The following is a 17,155-nucleotide window of genomic DNA, read 5'->3' as shown; positions in this document are numbered from 1 at the left end:
AAGCAGATATAGCAAAGTATTAACATTTGGTGACTCTAGACTTTTTGGAATTCATTGTACTACTCCTGCAACTTTTCTGTAAGCTTAAAATTATGTCAATAAATTATATATATATATATATACATATATATGTGTGTGTGTGTGTGTGTGTGTGTGTGTGTGTATTATTTCTTGATTATATATAGAGAGAGACAGAGATATAAAACTACCTCTTGTGTGAATTGACTGGGCTCAGTTCAGGAATTCTTGTTTAGGGTCTCATATGGAAGAGTCACTACATGGTCCTTTATTGTATACTGAGTTGGGAGAAAAATAGCTATAAAGGACATTTGAAGGACAACTGGGGAAATGTGAATGTGATCTATATACTAGGTAATATTGTTGCATTGTTAAGTTTCTTGGATATGATAATAATATTGTGACTTTGGAGCAAAATATCCCTACTCTCAAGAGATACAGGCTAAAATGTTATATTCCAGGGGTGGCTGGCTGGCTCAGTTGGTGGAGCATGCAACTCTTGATCTTGGAGTTTTGAGTTTGAGCCCCACGTTGGATGTTAGAGATTACTTAAAAATAAAAAAATCTTAAAAAAATATAAATGAAATCAAATATTATATTTCAGGATAAAATATAATGGTTGCCTGTGCTCCTGGTTGGCTCAGTCAGTTAAGCACCTGACTCTTGATTTGGGCTCAGGTCGTGATCTCACAGTTCATGGGTTCGAGCCCTGCATCGGGTTCTGAGCTGACAGTGTGGAGTCTGCTTGGAATTTTCTCTCTCCCTTTCTCTCTGCCCCTCTCCTGCTTGCTTTCTCTCAATCTCAAAATAAATAAATAAACTTAAAAAAATTTAAAAAATAACATCTACAAATTATTTTCAAGTAATTTAGCAAAAATAATATGAATAAACTTAAATACACACATGTGGGGGTATTGGGAAAGAGAGAATGTGGTAAAATAATTGTCAATCTTGGTGAGTGGTATAGGGCATTTATTTTACTATTTCAAATTTTTCTGTAGATAAAAAACTTCTCAAAATAAAGAGAGATACAAATAAAACAAAAGCATATCTTGAAAACATTTGCCCCATTACTGTACTTATTTATGTGATCCATACATATCTCATAGAATGTCAGAATTCATCCAGTCCAATGTTTATCAAGCTATGAGCTGCAATTTAATCTTTGGTCATAAATAGCAGGTCACTGGCCAGGATTTCTTTGAATGGAATGGAATGTCATAGAAAAAAAAGTTATCAGTGGGCTTCATCACTTACTAAGAGAAGTCAGTTTAGGGGCACCTGGGTGATTCCACTGGTTAAGAGTCCAAATCTTGATTTCAGCTCATGTCTTGATCTCGGGGTCAAGAGCTCAAGCCCCACATTGGGCTCCGTGTGGAGCATACTTAAAAAAAAGAGGAAGAAGAAGAAGGAGAAGGAGAAGGAGAAGAAGAGGTAGAAAAATTAAAAAAAGAGAGAGGTCAGTTTGGGGAAACTTTTCTTTGAATCACATATATGCGTATGCTTGCATGTGTGTGCTAATGAAAAAAGGTATTTCTTACTGTTGGTGGTACTCAAAATGATTTGAAAGACACAGCTGCTCAGGATCTCGGGATAACAACAGTTCACTTCAAGGCTAGGTATTTTGTTCTTTATCAGGGCATTTTTAAATATCATTTTAAATATTATTTTAAATATTTAATGTTTTAAATATTTAATATTTTAAATATTATCTTTTTAAATATTATTATTATTATTTTATTGTTATTATTATTGTTGTTCAAATGTCCAAAATTTCAGAGATACAATTAAATGAGCCTATGTGTAGCACATGAGTAGCACAAGAATTAAAGAATTACATATTACATACTCAAGAAGCAGATACTAGTACATTTAATAATCTAATACATGATAAAGGAGGCATTATAAATCAATGGTAGAGACATGAATTCAATAAGTTGTTTGGGCACATTTAGTCAATTCTTTGGTTTAAAAAATATTTTACAGCTTTACTCCACACCCTACAAAATGTATTTTTTAAAAATAACCAGAATACAGCTCAGGTGAATTTGCATCCCAAACCTATAGTCACATTATTCCTTTTTCTATATTGAGATATAATTGACATATGACATTATATTAGTTTCAGGCCTACAACATAATGATTTGATATTTGTATATATCATTTATCTACTCATTGGCATTTATTCAAAAATTAATTGTGTCATATTTCTTGTTCTTAGTATGGTGGCAGCATAATTCATTGAGATACTAAGTTGAAAATCGTTCTTATAACCCCCCTTCCCCAAGGGCCTTTGCACCAAGCAGGCCTTAGGGACCAGGAACACTGAGCAGAAAGCAGAAATGGTCTTTGTGGCAACATGGATGGACCTAGAGGGTATTATGTTAAGTGAAGTAAGTCAGACAAAGACAAATACCATATGATTTAGCTTATTTGTGGAATATAAGGAACAAAATAAATGAAGAAAACAAACAAACCCCATAATACTCTTTTTTTTTTTTTTAATTTTTTTTTCAACGTTTTATTTTATTTTTGGGACAGAGAGAGACAGAGCATGAACGGGGGAGGGGCAGAGAGAGAGGGAGACACAGAATCGGAAACAGGCTCCAGGCTCTGAGCCATCAGCCCAGAGCCTGATGCGGGGCTCGAACTCATGGACCGTGAGATCGTGACCTGGCTGAAGTCAGACGCTTAACCGACTGCGCCACCCAGGCGCCCCCATAATAGTCTTAAATACAGAGAACAAGCTAGTGGTTGCCAGAGGGGAGGTGGGTGGAGGGAGATGGCAAAATAGATGAAGGGGATTAAGAGGTACAAATTTGCAGTTATAAAACAAGTCACAAAGGTGAAAAGTATAGCATAGGGAATACAGTTAATAATATTGTAATAACACTGTTTGGTGATAGATGGTGACCACACTTATTATGGCAAGCACTGAATAACGTATAAAAATGTTGAATCAGGGGCACTTGGGTGGCTCAGTTAAGTGTCCAACTCTTGATTTTAGCTCAGGTCATGATCCCAGGGTCATGGGATCGAGCCCTCTGTCTGGCTCCACACTGAGTGTGGAACCTGCTTAAGATTCTCTCTCTTCCCCTCTGCCTCTCTCCCCTGCTCCCTCCCCTGCTCTCTCTCTCTCTCTCTCTTTCTCTCTCTCTCATACATACATATATATATACATACACGTACATATGTATGTATATACACAGAATTGTTGAATCAATATGCTGTATGCATGAGACTAATGTAACATTATATGTTAATTATACTTCAATTTTTAAAAAAGCTGAAATGGTTTAAGGGCAACTTTTCCAAGTTTTTTTTTTTTTAACCCCAAGTTCCTTAAGGGAAATGTGCTGATTTGAGAGAGGCCAACTGCATAGACTCCATCAACGGTTTTCTTTGAATTAATTTTATTTGAACTCATTTTACATATTGCAGATAAAAGTGAATCTTTAAAGATTCACTTTAAAGATTACCTTTAAAGTGAAGAGATTGGACTAACCCAGGGGTTCTCAACCTGGGGTTTAGCAGATCAGTGAATCTGAGAGAAAAACATTTCCTCTTCATTTTCAGTGATTTCTAACAAAAGTGTCTCCTTCAACTACAAATGTAAGTATCAAACCACAGTCCTGTTAGCAGGTCCTGTGACGTGTCACCAATAGAAATCACAAATACATTTATATCACATGACTGCTGCAGATATCAAAATATTGTTTATGCTCATTGCTACTTCAAAATCATGGTAGTTATCGGACTGGTGTTAGATCTTGTATTTAGTACATTAAATGAAGAAGTACATATAGCAGTATTCCTATGTCTGATGTTTTATGCATTCAAAACATTATTATGGGGTTCCTGGCTGGCTCAGTCGGTGGAGCATGTGACTCTTGATCTCGGGTTGTAAGTTCGAGTCCCACAATGGATGTAGAGATTACTTAGAAATAAAATCTTTTTTTTTATTTTTTTAAAAAAGCATTATTCTAGAAGCCAGATTGAAAGGGCCCCTGGGTCAAAAAAGTAGTTAGAGCCTCTGAACTAGATACTCTGGTTTTGAATGTTCACATTGGTATGTACACATGATCTCTATCTGTCCCTATGGGAAAATGGCCCATAACTTAGATAAATATCTCTGTGACAAGGTTACACTGACATTTTCATCATTCCATATCTCATACCAAATGCAACCTAGTCCACAAGACAAAATGCCCAAGACTTTAAACTCAACCTTCCACGCAAACCTTTCTATTCAATTATTCTCTAACACTTTCACAGCAAAGTGTAGGAAAACAGCATCAGAAACGGAACCAGAAACCTATGTCTTCTAGTTCTGCTGCCTGATCCTGGGAAAGTCATGTAACTTCTCTAAACTTCGTCTATAAACACATTAAGATAATCTGCATCCCTGCCTCCTACTCTGCTCTGGTAGCTGCTGTCGGGGCTCTGTGGACTGCCCTTGGCTTTCATTAAAGGTATTTATATTTGTAAAATAAATAAATAAAGAGGGCACCTGGGTAGCTCAGTCAGTTGAGTGTTCAACTCTTGATTTTGGCTCATGTGTTGATCCTGGGGTCCTGGGATTGAGCTTCACATCAGGCTCTGCACTGAGCATGGAGCCTGCTTGAGATTCTCTCTCTCTCTCTCTCTCTCTCTCTCTCTCTCTCTCTCTTTCAACCTCTGCCCCTCTCCCCTGTGCTCTCTCTTAAATAAATAAATAAATAAATGCTAAACACATTAAAATAATCTGTAAAATCTAGAAGTTCCTTTTCCAGTTGTAAAATTCTGTACTTCTGAAGTTGTGTATTTTTCTGCTAGGTGTGTTCTTTGGGATTCAGTTCTTAGTATTCTAAAGTCTACTTGTTTGTTTGTTTATTTATTTATTTATTTAGAGAGAGACAGAGTGAGCATATGGTGGGGGGGTTGCAGAGACAGAAAGAGAGAAAGAGAATTGCAAGCAGGCTTTGCACTGTCAGTGAGGAGCCCAATGTGGGGCTCAAACTCATGAACTGTGAGATCATGATCTGAGCCCAAATCAAGAGTCAGACGCTTAACTGACTGAGCCACCCAGGTGCCCCGCACTTTTTTTTTTTACAGTTTATTTACTTATTTTGAGAGAGTTCTTAGTATTCTATCTTTAATTAATTCATTAACTTCAGTTATTGAGATGGGAATAACTAAGTAACTAAGCCAGAGGATCCTGGAAAAATTTTCCAATGAGTCATACTTAAGCTAGGTTTTGAAGGCTGAGTATGAGTCCATTAAGTAAGGACAGGACAAGAACACTCCAGGTAGAGAGGACACTGACAAGGCCCAGTGTGCTCAGATCCAGCATATTAAGGGGCTTGATAGGGGCTTGAAAGGGGACCAGATCTGTACTGAGTCTGGGCTCCTTGGCTTATAAGAAAAGGGAGAAAGTGTACAAACAGGTTGAAGTGACATGGTCAAGTTTGTTTTGGATAAATAGCCCTAAGAGCAATGTGAAACATGAGAAAGACCAGTTAGAGGGGCACCTGTGTGGCTCAGTCGGTTAAGCATCCGATTCTTGATTTCGGCTCAGGTCATGATCCTGGGGTCACGAGATGGAGCCCTGCATTGGGCTCCAGCTGAGCCTGGAGCCTGTTTAAGACTCTCTCTCTCTCTCTCTCTCTCTCTCTCTCTCTCTCCCCCCTCTGCCCCTCTCCCCTGCTTATGCTCTCACTCTCTCTCTCAAATTAAAAAACAAGGAAAAACACACACACACACACACACACACACACACACAAAACTGAATTAGAGATCAGTTAGGAAGGAGGATACTGCAACATTTGAAGTGAGAGATAATGGAGACCCAAATCAAAACATTGGCAATGAGAATAGCAAAATGAATAAAAAGAATGGAAGTAGATTATCTCTATAAGAAACTGTGTGTGATGATGAAGGAGGAATCAAGGGTGACCCTAGTTTCTAGTGAGGACAACTGAGTGCAGAGTGGTATTGAAGGGAGCAATTATTAACCAGAATAGGGAACACAAGAAGAAGAAAAGGCTCTCTGGGGAGGAAAGCTAAGATTTGTGATGTTGAGTTTGAGGAGCCTATTTGACTTCCAGAGAGAAAGTCTGGCCAGTCCTTGGAAATAAGGGCATGGAATTCTGGAGAAAGATATCTCTGGAGATATAGAATTATAAAAATCACAAGAGGTGGCTGAAGCCATTTAATCAGCTTCCGCACCACCACCAATAGTACCACCACCTGGTGGTCCCTCTGCAGTGCTGCACCTCACCAATCCCCTAGAGTCCTGACTCCTAAGCTTGCTATTAAGGCTCACAACAACAGCTTCCTCCTCACCCTCACCTCTCCCACTAACCTTTGTTACTCCATAACACATCTCTGTGTTAGTTAGGACACGGGCAAGATTGCTGTAGCAAAGGAACTCCAAAGTACAATAGCTATAGATTACAGGAGTTTCTTTCTTTCTTATATAACAGTTCAGGGCCTGTAGGGCAGCTCTGTTCCATAAAGATATATAGGAACATAGACCGATAGTGAGCTCTGCCATTCTCGGCATGCCTCTTAGGACCCAAGGGATTGTTCCAATCATTGTCATTTCCCAATTGGTGTGGGAAAAATCAGGGCAAGAAGCGTCATCTTTTTTGTTTATTTATTTTTTATTTTTTAAGTAATCTCTACCCCTAACATGGGGCTCGAACTCACAACCCTGAGAGTCGCATGCTCTAATGGCTGAACCAGCCAGGCACCCCAAGAAAACTTCATCTTTTAAAAAAAATGTTGATTTATTTATTTATTTTGAGAGAGTTAGAGAGTGCACGCATGCATGGGAAGGGCAGAAGAGAGACACAGAATCCCAAGCAAGCTCGGCGCTTAGCTCAGAGCCCGACTGGGGGCTGAATCTAATGACCGCAGATTTTGACCACAAGGTCATGACCTGAGCTGGTATCAAGAGTTGGAAGCTTAACCGACTGAGTCACCCAGGCACCCCAAAGCTCCATCTTTAATAAAGATAAATACACATTGGGGTGCCTGGGTGGCTCAGTTGGTTAAGTGCTCGACTTCGGCTCAGGTCATGATCTCACAGTTCGTGGGTTTGAGCCCCACGTCAGGATCTGTGCTGACAGCTCAGAGCCTGGAGCCTGCTTGGGATTCTGTGTCTCCCTCTCTCTATGGCACTCCACCACTCATGCTCTGTTTCCCTTTCTCTCCAAAATAAATAAACATTAAAAAATTAAAAAAAAAAGATAAATACACATTATTTGAGCTCACTCACATCCCATTCAGCCAAACTCAGTCACATGACCACACACCTACCTTCAAGGGAGACTGAGAAATGTAGTATCTTGGTGGGCAGCCATGTGATGAGCTCACGCTCACAGGGGCTCTGTAACTAAAATGTAGAAAGGGATAATGGACACAGGGAACAATTAGCAAACTTTGACATTTCTAAAGTCCTGGCCATCTAAATAAATACCCATGCATACCTTTATTTACACACATAGAATACATTAATCTCTCCCCTCAGGAGACAACCCAAAGTGCAATCCAGGAGCACCTAGATACTTTTCCTGTCTTGTGTTCCATTTTCTTTCCTTCCTTGATTTCTTTTGGACTGATAATTTTATTCTTAATTTTTTTAATGTTTATTTATTTTTGAGAGAGAGAGAGCATGAGCAGGGGAGGAGCAAAGAGAAAGGGAGACACAGAATCCAAAGCGGGCTCCAGGCTCTGAGTTGTCAGCACAGACCCTGACGGGGGACTCGAACTCACAGGTCATGAGATCATGACCTAAGTCAAAGTCAGACGCTTAACTGACTGAGCCACCCAGGTGCCCATGGATTGGTAATTTTCATCATTCAATTTTAAAGTCTCTTTTAGTTTAGATATCCTCGACTTTTCTTCTATTCTTTTGGTGGTTATCCTAGTTATAGCATGTACCCTTCACTTATAAATATCTAATGCTAAGTGATATCTTTCCTCCCCTCTAAATGTGAGAAATTTAGAATATTTAACCCCCTCCTAAACTTTTATGCTATTATTGTCATGCATTTTAAATATCTATTTCCACAGGACATCATAATAACAGTTTCATAGTCAATGTTCATTTAAACTTACCCATTATGTTTTGCTGTTCATTTTTCCTAGTGGTTCTTGCTCATGGTTTTTTATCTCTTATTAAGACTTAGTTATCTTTGACTATGTGCTAGAAAGATTATTTGTAGAAAAAACTGATGCCCAGTTTGATGTTTCTTCTAGAGAGAATGACCATTTGCTTTTTCCAGGATCACTTTAGTTCAAGTTCAAGATTTGAGATTTTCTTAGCAAGCCACTTCCAGTTCACCCTTACTCGTAGGGGACTGTGTGCATGTGGAACAGGGTGTGGTTTATCAGGTGTCCACCTTTGTCAGGTCCTGATCTGACTTTTGTCTCCCTAATCCCATAAGGTTGCCTAACAGACAGCTCACCCTCTCAAATGTCTCTTCAGGATCAGCTAATGACCCTAAGGTAAACATGTTTGAAAACGGCTAGGCTCACCCCTCTGCATTTCCATTTTCTTCCAGATCTCATCCTAGTAATTTGTGAATGTTTTGTTATTTTTATTTTATTTTTTATTTTTAAAAGTTTACATCCAAATTAGTTAGCATATAGTGCAACAATGATTTCAGGAGTAGATTCCTTAGTGCCCCTTACCCATTGAGCCCATCCCCCCCTCCCACAACCCCTCCAGTAACTCTGTTTGTTCTCCATATTTAAGAGTCTCTTATGTTTTTGTCCCCCTCCCTGTTTTTATATTATTTTTGCTTCCCTTCCCTTGTGTTCATCTTTTTGTCTCTTAAATTCCTCATATGGGTAAAGTCATATGATATTTGTCTTTCTCTGACTAATTTCACTTAGCATAATATCCTCCAGTTCCATCCACGTAGTTGCAAATGGCAAGATTTCATTCTTTTTGATTGCTGAGTAATACTCCCTTTTATATATATACCACATCTTCTTTATCCATTCATCCATCGATGGACATTTGGGCTCTTTCCATACTTTGGCTATTGTTAATAGTGCTGCTATAAACATGGGGGTGCATGTGTCCCTTGGAAACAGCACACCTGTATCCCGTGGATAAATGCCTAGTAGTGCCATTGCTGGGTTGTAGGGTAGTTCTATTTTTAGTTTTTTGAGGAACCTCCATACTGTTTTCCAGAGTGGCTGCACCAGCTTGCATTACCATTTTGTTAGCTTTTTGATGCTTCTAAGAAGATTTTTAGTAAATTATGTTCAGCAGGAAGGGTGATCAGAATTAGCTAGTGTGCCATTACTGAAATTGGAAGTATTACTTCTTCAGAGTTCCTAGAACAACATTTCTCAAGATGGGGGTCCATGGACCAGGTGCATCAAAATCACATTATGCTTCTTAAAAATTGGGATTGCAGGGCTGCCATCTCAACTTCATTCAGAACCGATGGCACCAAAACCCAGAAGTCTGCCCTTTTGGAAAGCTCTCAGGCTCTATTTATTAAGACTTAAGTTTGAGAAATCTTGCCCCAAAGCTCAGCACAACACTCTTAATAATAGGCATTTAAGGAATTTGACTTGATTTTTGTTTTAAGGTCATGTAGATCAGAAGAAAGCCAAATACATGACCCAGTCAGAATTTGGTTAATGCTTACATCTCCTATCTCCCCACCATTTGAAAAAATCCTCAAGACAGGATGATCCTAAGGAGGAACTCTCAAGAACCAAGACCCTATCTAGAGTCAAAGTCTAATCCTGTCACATTAACTTGTCTCAGGAGTAGCATTCATTTTGATCAGTCATTGATGGCAGGTACTTGAATGTGCTTGTTAGTCACTAAGGAAAGGTTTGGGAAAGAAGTTAAGGTTACCTTAAAGATATCTTGACCACCAAATCTACTGGTGAATCCATTTGTGAACTAGCCTCAAAAAAGAAACCCAAAAAACTGGATATATTATAATTGGATATCAATTATAAATATTAAGATATCTCCCCCATTATTATTTGGCTAAATAAGAAGTTAACACCATGTTGGTCTTCAACATTATTTTGAAATTTTACTGGTCCAAAAAATCTGTAGATCTTGAAATCACTGACTTACAGCTCCTCAAGCCACTCCAGTTTCCAGTAATCAAGAAAGCCCTTGGCCTGCTTGTTAATGTTTCTGCAAATAGCAGGCAAATCTGCATTCCAAACTGTCAGGAACATGATTAATTATCTATTTGGATTAGCCAACAAAATCCATGTTCTTGTGTTTGTGACACGCTTACTTAAATTTCTTAGCTTTGGTCATTCTTTTGAGTTACAATGCTTTTTGAAATGTTTGTCTTTGCTTTCCTGCAGGACAAAAAGGAAAAAAAAAGAAAAAAAAACCAAACCAACCAAACAAAAACCAATGCCGACCAGTTGCTGACAAACATTTAAAGATTTCTCATTGCTGCACCAACATGTGGTCTTAGGTTTCTTCAACCTTTAAAGGAAAAGCTTTGAATGAGTTCTTGTGTTTTCCACAGCTGAATAACCTTAACATGGAAACGTGCTCATGTTACACACCATAGACATCAATAGAAAGTTTCAGAAAACTTGAGCTTTTTAATCAGATGATCTAGTGCTCTACTCAGAAAATAAAATTCCATGGGGAAACTGCTACTCAGGATAGACTTTGTTCTTTTATAATCTTCATTTTCTTTCATTGCTCTGTAATCAAGAGGATACTTCAATAACCATCTGAATAGGGAGGATGGGATTAAAAATGAGCGGTTATGAACTTTTTAAAAACCAGATCTGTTTTGGAAACTACTATCAGTTGGAGAGTGGTTTATATGTGAACTGTGCTAAAATCCTTAAAGGTAAGCCAACTCTGAATATGCATTACTGACGAAATCATGTTTGTCACTGTGGTAAACTAATAGGATAGCATATGTTAAGTGGGCTGTGGTAACTTATGTAACCTATCATTTAAAAATCATCACATGCCCTTATGGTTTCATTTAACCTGATTAATCTGCTTTGGTAATGGAATCATTTATACCCAATTAGATATATTTAGATTATGATGCTAAGGAAAGGGTAATTTGTGAGTAATAAGATATCTCTAAAATCTGTAGGTTGGGGGCAACATCACCATTTTAGGTTTTTACAGATACCTATTCATTTGTGTCTCTAAGGCCAAAAACTGGCCTTGCTTTAAGCCACATGTTTTATTTCTGTAGACTCTTTAGAAATCCATTCGTGGCTCTTTATTTCATCAGCTTCCACCATACTGAGTTTGTATCTGTTAAGGTGGGTGGAGTGTATGCAACACTTGATAATATGAAGAAAAATTACCCAACACTTGGAACAAAAGCAAAAGGATGACTGCTTATCCTTTGAATGTTGGACTAAAGCTTTATTTCAAGGTCTTTATCTAACAGGCCCACTCAAGGATTATTTAGTTCTTCAGAGGAATGCACTGTTGCTTGATTAAAGTTCAGACAAGTTAACTTGTAGATTTTTGTCCAGGAGAGATGCAAAAGATTTCTGTGCAGAATTTCTGGTTTTATGGTCCTATTTTGCTTCTAATTTAGCAAACTTATTTTAGCATGCTTTCCCTTTTTGAACATATAAATCTCTGTCTTTCAAATTCTCCTTTGTCCCAGATTTATCATCCTCCTTCTTTCTTCATTAATGCATAAAACCTGTGACACGTAATCATCCTATATTTTCATTACGGTCATGTTTTTCAAAGTTAAACTTTGTCTCTATGAAGAAAAAGAGATGAATCTCACCAGGCTTTCAAGAAAATGAATCTCCTTTCTTTAGTTCATGCAATTTCACCTCTCTGGGGAACATATTTTATAGGAATTATGTCAATGCATTTTGATTCCCCCCTTTAAATCCTATTTCTTGTTAGCCTTCTGATAGAGTCATCAAGCTTACTGTCCCAAGAAAGAAAGGACAGGCAGGTGCTGCTCATAACAGAGAGGCCATTCATCTGCTTTGAATTTCAAAGCTCATTTTCTTCACCTTTTTTTAGTAAGACAATGTACATAAAACCCAAGCTTTTTGGAGAAAGGGATTTCCAAATGACAAAGCCTTCCTTTTTAATACATAGGGCCTGAGTGTAGAATGGAAGGGAGACACTCCAGGCTGTAAAGAATGAAGGGAAAAGCAATTCTGGGTCAGTTATAGGGGAAAAGGGGAGTAGAGTCTGGGAGGGAAGTCACAAGACACAACTGTCCCGATCTCCTCCCAGGTTAAAGTACTAGGGCAGAAAGTAGGTTAGCTAGGTTGCTGGGAAAGCAGAGGACAGAAGGGGTGAGGTCTGGATTGTGCTTTTCTTTGGGAGGATTAACATCTGCCCTTTGCCATTTTGAGGTCATGAAAGCCACACTCCCTCTCACACCTGGATGTCTTCTTGGAGAGGAGTTTAGGGAGGGGTAGAAATCTTAGAGGTTGAGTTCTTAACAGAGTTATCCAAGTAGAGAATGATCACCTACAAAAACATTTTAAATTATAGTATTGAATTGAGGTTAATAAATTGGACTTGGGGGGTGCCTGGGTGGCTCAGTCAGTTAAGCATCTGACTTTGGCTCAGGTCATGAGCCATTTGTGTGAATTCGAGCCTCACGTTGAGCTCGCGTTGAGCTTAGAGCCTGGAGCCTGCTTCAGATTCTGTGCCTCCTCTCTCTACCCCTCCTATGCTCATGCTCTCTCTCTCTCTCAAAAATAAAAAAAAACATTAAAAAATAATAAAAAATAAATTGAACTTGATCTTGTCCCTCCTCCCAGCTTCCACCTAGAATATGGAAGCTTGTTAAGTTAGATCAGAGCAGACTTAGATAAGAAAGCTACATTTATAGCCAAGCTAAGGATATTATGAGTAAATTCGAAAGGTTGTGTCAGGGAGGAAAAATTTCTTCTGCCCTTCAAGATCCTTCTAGCTGGACTAAGAATCAAATTGACACGAGACAGATTGATTTTTTTTTTTTTTTTTTTACATAAGGTCCACACCCAGTGTCGGGCTTGAACTCATGACCCCGAGATCAAGAGTCACATGCTACACTGACTGAGCCAGCCAGGTGCCCTGACATGAGACAGATTAACAGGAATAAATCAAATTTAACTCCATAGGTATGGGGGATCCACAGACACGGAAATTCCAAAGATAGTCAAGCAACATGAAGCTATATGAGCTCAGGAGCAGGGTAGGGGTCTGAGGATACAAAGGGGGAGAAAAACTTATTAACAGAAAGGTGAGAGGAGTTTTGTTTTGCAAAAAAAACAAAGTTGTCTTATTATGTGGATAAGTTTCTTAGGTAGAGAGGAATCTCTGTAAATAGCTGTCTTTCTGGTATCAGCAGGCAGTTGAGGGGGGATAAAGAGTTTTTCCTTACCCTGCTGGGTTTTGATTGCTTTTGACTCGAAATAATGTTCATGCCAGAGTGGGCCATCTTGGAGCGTACTGCCCTTGGCCCCTGTAGTTCCCTCCTCTGACACTTCCCTTAAGCTTCACGTATAAAAGTTGAGCAGGTAGATCATTCTGTCTTGGTGGACCAGTCCTTGCAATAAGTCAGTTCAGTTAAACCCATTTCAGAAGACAGTGATGCAGCTGTGTTCTCAAAGTTGGGCCTATGGTTTAAGCAATCAGGTTTTAAATAAGAGGCATTTCTCTGGAAACAAAAGAAAAAAATGGTTAATGATTGGATCAAATTATAAACCAGTTTGTGAGTTCTGAGGGTATCCAGCTGAGATTTCTAGATGTCAAGCTTGAATCATCTGTGGATAGAGTGACAGCAGGTGGTGGCAGTCTGATAGATTTTCTTGGTTTATAGTTCAAGTGTTTGTAGTGATCTTTTTTCATTTTTCTTTTTTTTTTTTAAAGAGGAGTTTATTTGACATTCTTTCTGTTAGAATTACATACTTCTGGAAACCTAATTTCTTTCTTTCTTTCTTCCTTCCTTCCTTTCTTTCTTTCTTTTTTTTTTTTTTTTTAGGTAAGCTCTATACCCAATGTGGGACTTGAACTCACCACCCTGACATCAAGACTCCTGTGTTTCACTGACTGAGCCAGCCAGGTGGCCTGTGGTGATCCTTCTGAAAGGCCCACAGAGCAACAGGCATAAAGGTTGCCTGTATGGGAGCTACTGTGGAGATTTCTCTGAAGTTTACATTAAGTCGTTCCTATTTAGTTCGCAGGGCTTCAGGAGAAAGGATAGTCTTAGTTCTCAAATGTATCCAACTCAGAAAGATGGGAAAAGACTCAGAAATGTTACTTTGGAGAACGGTAGCCAGGCATTGGAAGAAACTAGAAGAAATCAGGATCTGGTCTAGTTTATAAGAAACAGTATTAGAATCTAATATTTACTTGGTGTGTTATTGAAACATATTTTGTCTCTATAATCACCCTCATTCTACCAAAAGATAGCCTAATTAATACTAATCTATTTGCTAAGTAAGTCTAGTTTCAAAACACCTTGGCCTGATCATTTATATAAGTGCAGTGAGAAGATCAGTTGAAGGGCATCTTGGTGGCTCAGTCGGTTAAGCCTTTGACTCTTGATTTCGGCTCAGGTCATGATCTCATGGTTCATGGGATTGAGACCCATGTAGGGCTCTGTGCTGACTGTGTGGGGCCTGCTTGGGATTCTCTCTGCCTCTCTCTCTGCCTTTCCTCTGCACACAAGCTCACTCTCTCAAAATAAATAAATAACTTGTAAAAAAGTAAAATATAAGAACATTTGGGGCGACTGGCTGGCTCAGTGAGTGGAGCATGAGACTCTTGATCTCAGGGTTGTGAATTTGAGCCCTATGTTGGGTATAGAGATAACTTAAAAATAAAATCTTTAAATTTTTTTTTTAATCTTAAAAAATACATATAAGAACACTCAACTGACAGTTTCTGAATTCTGGAGGCATCAGGTAGGAACAAAAGATAAATGTTTCAATTTGTTCACAAAGGTATATTTTATCAAATTGCTGTAAATCAGTAAGCTTAAGAGAAAAAATGTTTTTAAGTTTATTAATTTTGAGAGAGAGTGTTCACAAAAATGGGGGAGGGGCAGAGAGAGAGGGAGAGAGACAATCCCAAGCAGGCTCTGTGCTGTGAGTGCAGAACCAGAACCAGGTGAGATCATGACCTGAGCTGAGATCAAGAGCCAACCAGTTTCTCACCCTATGAGAAAAAAAAAATTTTTTTAATTGGAAAAACAAAGCATTTTTTTAAAGAGTCAGCAACATTTTAAACAGAAAGTCATGGGGCCCCTGCGTGCCTCAGTTGGTTAAGCATCGACTTCGGCTCAGGTCATGATCTCACAGTTCATGAGTTCCAGGCTCACATTGGACTCTCTGCTGTCAGTGTGGAGCCTGCTTTGGAAACTCTGTCTCCCTCTCTCTGCTCCTTCTCTGGGTGCGTGTGCACATTGGCGTGCTCGTGCACATTGGCGTGCTCTCTCTCTCTGTCTCAAAAATAAAACATTTCTTAAAAATTAAAAAAATAAACAGAAAGTCATAAAAATTACAATTACTTCCTCACTTCATTGAGTCTCATGTTATTAATTTTCATTCTGCTTAAATCCAGTTTTCCCTCTAGTTTTAGAAATTCTTAGTTCAGTTTAGGATCAGTTTAGGATCCTAAGGTTATCAGAAACCTATACTTTGAGGTTTTCTATGAATATCTTTAATATGAAACACATTTGCAACATCATCAGAGTAAAACAGTAACTGTAAATGACCAGACTTAAAAGTGGCCATGGTCAGAGATGTAATTAGAGTTCATTACAATATAATTGACAAGAAAATTTGGTTATGGGGTCACTTGGGTGGCTCAGTTGGTTAAGCATCTGACTCTTGATCTCAGCGCAGGTCATAATCTCATGGATTGTGAGAATGAGCCCTGAGTCAGGCTTTGTGCTGACAGCGCAGAGCCTGCTTGGGATTCTCTCCTTCCCTCTCTCTCTCTGCCCCTGCCCTGCTTGCTCTCTCTCACTCTCTCAAAAATAAATAAACATTAAAAAAAAAGGAAGAAAATTTGGTTATGTCTGTGATACACAACATTTCAAGTTGATAACATACCAGGACTTCAGATTTCTAGGAGTTTCATACAGTTTTTAGAATTATCCTAATAACATTTATACACAATAGCATCTACACAAATATAATCTTAAGAGGGTTTAGTATCACTTATTTGACAAGGCTTCTGATGTAATTTAACATACTAAATAAGCCTAATTTGTTTAATGTCTCATACAATCTTTGAAATGTTCCAGGAACTCTCTGAAACACCTTGGTGAGATTGGGGTCAAAAGACTTAATTTTAGACAGTGATTTTGGGAAGTATGTCAAAAAACTATTAAAAGGTTTGAAAATGTGATTAAATAAAATCATAAAATATTATGAAACAATATTTATCCGTTTAACCAAAGTGACAATAAAAGGTATTAAAGGCAAATACGGAAGGTTACATAGTAGTGAGCAAAATTTAGCTTTTTTAAGACTCAGGTTTTTTTTAAGTAATCACAGACCCAATAAAAATAGGAAATTATTATTTTCTTTTTAAATTTTTTTTTTAACATTTATTTATTTTTGAGACAGAAAGAGACAGAGCATGAATGGGGGAGGGGCAGAGAGAGAGGGAGACACAGAATCGGAAGCAGGCTCCAGGCTCTGAGCCATCAGCCCAGAGCCTGACGCGGGGCTCGAACTCATGGACCGCGAGATCGTGACCTGAGCCGAAGTCGGACGCTTAACCGACTGAGCCACCCAGGCGCCCCAAAGTAGGAAATTATTTTGACAAAACACAGAATCCTTGGGTTTTTTTAGGCAGATACCTTTTTTTTTTTTAATTTTTTTTTTCAACGTTTATTTATTTTTTTTTGGGACAGAGAGAGACAGAGCATGAACGGGCGAGGGGCAGAGAGAGAGGGAGACACAGAATCGGAACCAGGCTCCAGGCTCCGAGCCATCAGCCCAGAGCCTGACGCGGGGCTCGAACTCACGGACCGCGAGATCGTGACCTGGCTGAAGTCGGACGCTTAACCGACTGCGCCACCCAGGCGCCCCTAGGCAGATACCTTTAACGATAAAGAAAAAATTTTGTTTATAATTTCTTATTAAGAGCAGATGAATAGGGATGCCTGGGTGGCTCATTCGCTTGGGTGT

General features: G+C 38.7%; 1 protein-coding gene across 2 annotated transcripts in view; it reads right to left on the bottom strand.

Annotated features, from left to right (window-relative positions):
• Positions 1 to 17,155, bottom strand: part of MBTPS2 (membrane bound transcription factor peptidase, site 2) — a 103,025-nt gene that overhangs the window by 21,734 nt on the left and 64,136 nt on the right. For both annotated transcript variants that reach the window (XR_003966483.1, XR_003966484.1), the window contains 2 exons: positions 13,393 to 13,627; positions 7,322 to 7,397 (listed from right to left, as the gene is read on the bottom strand). The gene's annotated coding sequence lies outside the window, so the exon portion shown is untranslated. The remainder of the gene's footprint in view (positions 1 to 7,321; positions 7,398 to 13,392; positions 13,628 to 17,155) is intronic.

The sequence above is a fragment of the Lynx canadensis genome, chromosome X (genome assembly GCF_007474595.2).
Source record: "Lynx canadensis isolate LIC74 chromosome X, mLynCan4.pri.v2, whole genome shotgun sequence".
NCBI classification, from domain to species: domain Eukaryota; kingdom Metazoa; phylum Chordata; class Mammalia; order Carnivora; family Felidae; genus Lynx; species Lynx canadensis.
Note: the sequence above shows the minus strand (reverse complement) of the source record. Positions and strands in the feature narration are given on the sequence as shown.